The sequence below is a fragment of the Xiphophorus couchianus genome, chromosome 3 (genome assembly GCF_001444195.1).
Source record: "Xiphophorus couchianus chromosome 3, X_couchianus-1.0, whole genome shotgun sequence".
Classification (NCBI taxonomy): Eukaryota; Metazoa; Chordata; class Actinopteri; order Cyprinodontiformes; family Poeciliidae; genus Xiphophorus; species Xiphophorus couchianus.
The window spans coordinates 16,595,282-16,602,249 of record NC_040230.1 but is presented as its reverse complement, the minus strand read 5'-3'; positions in this window follow the sequence as shown (position 1 = coordinate 16,602,249).

Genomic DNA, 6,968 nt, shown 5'->3' with positions numbered 1-6,968 from the left:
ATGATGGAGTTAACATTTGTATTTCCAAGACATGAGATGGTTGTATCGTGCAGCTACCAATGATTTTGGTCTTGCTGGTTACAACACAGTGTGGCAACACATAGTGTATGGTGTCAAGGAATTGCACAATTTGACTACTTTATCTGATGGAAACTAGAAACACTTTCCCCAACAAACTCTGTAAAGTGCTGGTCTCTGTCTGATTCTGTCTCTGTGTCTTGTGGTCTCCCCTCAGTCTTCTGACATGCTTTCACAGCCTCTAGTTGCACTCATGATGTCATCTCTTATGCCCATGCTAGGTATATTTCTTGCTAATCAATTCATACATTCTCACCACTGGTCCAAATGTCTACCAAACTACATTAAATATGACCAATTTTAACCAAAGTGGAACCCTTTTCTCAAGTGTTAGCTCTAAATGACTTTTGCCATAGAAAATTGGTGAAATTTCAAGCATGTTTTCATTGAAACTTTGGGAAAGGTTGTTGTCCCTTTAGTCTTTTTACTAAAGTTTTGTGTGAAAGGTTGTTGAAAATCTTTTGTTTAATGTAAATGCCCTCTCTGTCCATCATGATTGTGCATGCATGCAAGTGAGAAGTGATCAATAGTATTGATCAAACTTTATCAGTTCTTACTGTCTATAAGGTTGTCTTTTAGAGTAATGAGCCTGTCTGCAGTTGTTTGGATAAGAGACCTTGGAGAAGAGTCAGTAACAAACTTCTGATCAAGTGCGTTAACTCAAAACTCTTAGTTGGCAGGGTTCCTGCACAGCCTCAGAGTATTGAATTTAATTTCAAGATTTTCCATCTCTTGATATGAATGGAAGAAAAAAATTGGAGAAAGGAAAGATATTTGTTTTTATTTATTTTCTTTCTCTATCATTCTCTCTAAAGGGAATGAGATGTAAAGTCCCTCTTTCCTCTGTCTCGATTTCCTTCCTTCTGTCCTTGTTTCTTTCTCACTTTTGTCCTTTCAATCTTGTGTCCTACCGTCCTTCTTTTTGTCCTTCTACCCTTCCTTTTTGTGTCCTTTCTTATTTAAATGTTTTGTGTCCTATATAGCATGCAGCAAATGAGGGGATGTCTCAGTGTCTCTTTTGTCAGGCCACCTCATAAGCCAGTAGAGGGAGTCCAAAGCTTAAATCTTATTTTTAGCTTTTTGAAAGTTAGTCAGTTGTTTAATTTCCCATTTTAGTAATTAAGTTCAGATTTAGGAAGTAAGCTACTCTATTTGTTTAACATAATTCATTAATGAATTACATGTTGTTTTTTTAATATTATTGTTTTAAGTTATGGTTAAAAGACAACTTATTAAGTAAAGAAGAAATTAAAAATAAAAGGTTTGTAATAAGGGTCTGCTCAACTTGGACTTTGTGCCGTTTTTCTTCTGCAATACCCAGAAGACATTGTGTTGCGTGCAAGCCTTCGAGTGCTACATGGATCAAGTTATTTTGATAACAGCAAGCCATTTAAAATTTAGAGAATAAGAGGTTTTATTCATGCATTATTCATCGTTTCTGTAGGGACTCTAAAATTGAGGCTTTATAAAGTCTGCCAGTCTTGCAATAGGAAAATAAAATGCACAACAAATTTCTTATTAATATTTCTGTCTATTCAATGTTTTTATACTCTTGTACGTTAAAAAGTTGACATTTTTCCTTTTTTTTAAATAATAAATTTTACATACACTTTTGCTAACATGTTTCTTTTATTTATATAGATTTTATCTAAGGACTCCCTCTCATGCAACAATTGAATATTTTACAGCTAAAAACATTACAGTTGATGTTACACAATAAAAGCTCATGTTACATTTTATATAGCACATCCAGATTTATTTAATTTAAGTCTTACAATATAACCTGCATGTCAACTGAATCCAGGAGGAAATGAGTAGTAGGTTTTTGTTTTTAGTTAATGTATCTTTGAGGGAAAAGCATTAAGGTCCCCTATTCTCTGGACTCCTTTTTCCTTTCATTTACACTTTATGGACTTGATAGACTTGCCCAAAAAATAGCTAAAGTCTCATCTGCTTACATAGTGGGGTAATTTTGTTTCTTATTTGAGCTTTCTTATGTATTTCTTTATTTGTGGTTACTTGCTTTTTGTATATTTCATATATTTCACCTACACATCTTTTTTTATTCCACTTTTATGTATTTAGAAAGGGACTATATATAAAGATAAGATGTACCTGCTCGCTTGCTTACATATTCTTAGGCACACTGATGAGTTACCATGTTAAGCTGGGAAGTAACAAATAATTATAAATTCTTACAGTTGCTAAAAGATAGATGGCAGAGGAGGAGTAACATTCCAGTTGAAAAAAGAATACACTGGCTGATAGGAAAAAAAAGAAACATGATACAGAACCAAGAGGGAGCGATGAGAGAAAGAAGAAGATAGGTGGATCTGAAGAGAGAAGGATTCCACTTTCAGCATGCCGTATATCTCCATCTTTTTTTCTGCCTCCATCTGGAGAGGCACAGCGAGCGAGAGATGTGTGTTTGCCCTTGCTGGTTGTAATGAAGCCATGGAAGGATAGATGACTGACTCTAACGTAGGCAGAGGAGAATCTCACAGCCCAGCATCACTCAGCTGACCCAAGTGTGTTTATGCGTGTGACAACAGAGACTGATGCTGATTATATAGAAGACCAGTTGGAGAGATAAAGGTGTCACCAGGTAGACAGAGGAATGAAGAAGAAGTGCACGTGGTGTCTGTGGTTAACATGTGCCCCTGGATGTGCTTCTGCATGCTCTGCTGCCTGTTGTGCATTTGGAAGTATATGCACATAAATCTGAATCCAAGGCACGCAAGTGTGCACTTTTCTCCGTGTTTGTTCATTAATACATGACGGCACAGTTTGTTTTTTTTTTGGCAAGTACCAATTGAAACATACACCTGTGAGCGTGAAGTGTACAGTATATATGTGTATGTAAGATAGATAGAGGCATCACCGTGCTGCTGAGGTGCTTGGCACCACGTCAGCACTTCTGCAGTTCAGCCAAGGACTCCAGATCAACACGTACATCCATCTCCATGATTTGGAGGGAGGGAAAGAAGGAGAGGAGGAGCACTAAAATCTGCGAAAGAGATTTGAGTGGCTGATTCCAGACTTTTCTCTTTGACTTACCTGGGAATAAACTTGTTTGCATGGTGGCCAAAAATGCCACATCTTCTTACAACTCGATTGAGACGCTGAGGATTTATTTAGTGCGCTGTCAGCATTTTGTTGTATTCTCTTATATGTATCTATCTTGTTGTGGCATGTTGTGAGCAGATCTCCTATTGTTTGCCATAAATTCTTAAAATTTATTCCACCGACTTAACAACCAACACGTATGCTGGAAGTGCCACAAACTCCCAAATATACAGTACCATTAAAAACAACAAAACTATAAGGCCGAAACATCACTGTTAGTCTTTTAGTTGTTTTCATGTGTTGCAAATAAACTATATGTATATATATAGATAGTGAAAAAGCAAATACTCTTTCACTCTGATCAGCAAGTGCATTTCATCTGCACATGAATTGATAATTTCATAAAATATGTATTTTTGAGCTGTTGTGTTATAGAGGCACCAGAAGCCAAAGAATTGTGTATTTTCATTTTGATCTGGAACAAATCCATACTTCTAGCTACTTTTGAAAACAAATATTTATTATTGATTTTTTTTTTTCCTCACAGGTGTTCTTGTTGACCTTCCAACATCAGGGAAGATATGGTTCAGAAACTACTGAGTACATAATCTCTTGAAATGTTGTACTGACATTGTTGCGCACTGCTTGTAAAGTAAACGAATAACTGCAAAAAACAAACTTTAGCTTTGTCGACATCATCTCAATTGTAATTAGAAGCAGAATTATCAATATTGGTATTCAAACTCAATATTTTTGCTCAAAGAAACGAAATGGAAAACTACAGTGACAAGTGGTCAGGTCAGTGCATTGACAAGCTTCATAATTGGTGGGAAATTCTAACATAGGACTCTGCCATATTTTATGATTTATCACCTTAAGCCTGTTTTTTTTAGGAGGATCAAACAATCCGTTCCCTTGTTCTAAAACAACCAAGACAAAGCCGTTAGCAAAAGAACTGTGGTGAGTCAGGCAAGGCTCAACGACGCACATGGGAAGCGAAGGCTGGCCCAACTCGTCATCTCAAGGCAAGTCAATTCAAACCAATTGATGTACAAATGATTCTAATACTCAAACACTGCAATCAAGTTCAGTTTATTAGCTACATTGGCTAAAGAGTTCTCCGTATAAGGAAACCCAGCCGACTGCATCGATTCATTGACTTACAGCATTCACTCCTCCTGGGCGAGCCACGTGGCAGCAGAGGACAGTCACTTGTCACCATTGTTGACTTTGCAGCAATCCCTTGTGCTTAGCATGCATGTAATGACAGTGGAAAAGAAAACTCATCAAATGAAGTTTGCTGAATAACAACAGATTTTTGTTTTTTTATGTGTCACCTCAGCTAAAAATACTTGTATCAGCTAATGAATACCTTCTTTTTTTGTCTAAACAACACTTTGGCTCTGAGTCATGATAACTAAAATATAACAAACATTAGTAACAAAAAGCAAACATGTCTCAATGGAATCACAATGGTTGAAAAACTTATCTTTGCTTGATTCAAAGTATATTTTGAAAATAGCCTTTAAGCCAGTATTAAACCTACTTTTCATTAATCCAATATTTCTGTGTAAAAATACTTTACTCTTAAATGGCACGTTTTCATCTGCTGTAAGCAGAAAATAATCATATTTAACAGAAACAAACCTCGCAAACCTCAGTGTTTGTAATATTTTATACAACGTGTTTCACTTAGTAAATTGAGTAACTGAAATAAAGTTTTCAAAAATATTCTAATTTATTTAATGGGTCTGTAGTCTTCTTGTTGTTTATTAGAATGTTTTTGGCTTTAGGGTGAACCACTGTAACTCCAATGTCCACAATCATGATGTGTTTGATCTTAAATACCTGTGATTGTAGACACATGCATCATGTTGACAATGTTGTCAACTTGAGTATGAATCACAACCTTTCACATGCCACCTTCACTCTGCAACACAGACAGTTCTCTCACTGTTATTCAGCCTGTATGTCGCTGAAGAATAAGGCAAAAATATCCAGCCAGAATTCCAGTCTGATTACGTCACGTTAAAGGTTACAGTCAGGGCAGCTTCTCTCTTTTGTTACATGCTTAGAAGAGAAGCAGCAGGTTTTGCGCATCCCAAAATAGTTTTATTTGAACTACATGGAGCATTAGTGGGAGTAGCACAGAAAGTGAGGGATGAGACAGTTTGTTTTAGAAACATCCATAGTATCTGTGAGTGTAGATGAAGCAGAGCATGTTTAACAGCTAGCCTGGGGAAATGTCATTCCCTATACGAGTGTGATGTAAAAAGAAATCATTTTGGATGAACTGAACTGACTGACTGAACAGAGAAGCATTTTATGTGTTTCATTTTTAGGCGTCTGTGTTTTCTCCTCTATGAAATAAGTGAAATTGCTCTCCCCACCCAAAAGAAAGACTTTTATCTTCCTGGAGGGGACATTAAACCTTACATGCAATGTGAAGTGAAGGCATTGTTGTTTGGTTTTGGGATAACATTTATTTTAGCTGAGCTCATGCAGTTGTGAAAAATGTAGGAAACTTTACAACAGCCTGCATGTTTTTCTAACAAACACATACAGGCATTTGTTATTTTGATACTAAGTAATTTAACAATTTGAAAGAAAAGAGAAAGGAGTTTCTGGTGACAAATAATTAAAGGCAACCCTCATATTTTTTGCACTTTAAAGTTACACAGGTGCATGTGTTATAGGAGCATGACTACTGTTACTATGCATTTTGAAACCTAATACATTCACTTCCACAGCTGTATAGAAAATAGTCTACAGGGTGGAAGATATTAAATATGTTCAACCTCAGTGCAGATTGCAAAATGCTAAAAGGAGTCTTCAAAAATTCCCAAAATGTCAGCTGTAGTCAGCTATCGTTGATACTAAAGTATACAATCACAGGGCACAGCAGCAGAAGTTTGAATCCTACTATAATCCTTTTCTTTGGACAAATTGGTTTTAAATCTGAATTAATTGGACAACAGAGGTCATGTTTGGCATAAACCAATACAGCATTGCAGGGAAGAGCCTCATACCAACTGTGAAGCATGGAGCTCATGATATAGGGGATGATTTGCTCCAGCAGGAGTTGGCCAGCATCAGATGAATCATAAATTAAAAATATTCTGTAACAGAATGTCCTTTGAGAATATAAAAGACCATCTGTAAAAACAGTATAAGCTACAACTGAAGCAGAACTGAACCCCGAAAATCCACCAAGAACAGGTGGGGAAATAAGAAAAGAAAGTCCTCGGCCTAGTCAAAGCCTAGCTCTTTATCTCATTGAAATGCTGTGGGACATCATGAAACATGCTGACAGAACTGAAAGTGAAAGGTGGAGGAAATTTTCCCCAGACTGACATGGTAAATAGCTACAAGAACTGTTTCACTGATGCTATTTCAGCCAAAGGAAGCAGGAGTGGTTATTATTGGAAAGGGTTTTCTAACTTTTTCAAATTGTTTTCTTCTGCAGACAAAAAAATAGCTTAGACATTGACCTGACCATTCTTAATAAAATAGTTTCCTTAACAGTATGGTTGGACTAAGGTTAGAGTTAGATTAAGATTAAAACTTTGAATAATTTATTAATATTAAAATCATGTGAGCAATAGTAGTAGTAATATCAGTATTATTATCTTGGAATTTTCTATATCTTTAGTTGCATATTTAAACACAATGTCTGCATGATGTCAGGCAGACAACAGTTTTGCTGCTGTGTGGCAGCATTAGTCAGTCTACTATAAATGCACTTACACTTATAATGCACTTATGCACTTATACTCTTCTCATACATACTACTTTGAAATATATCCACCAGGTGAGGAAACACT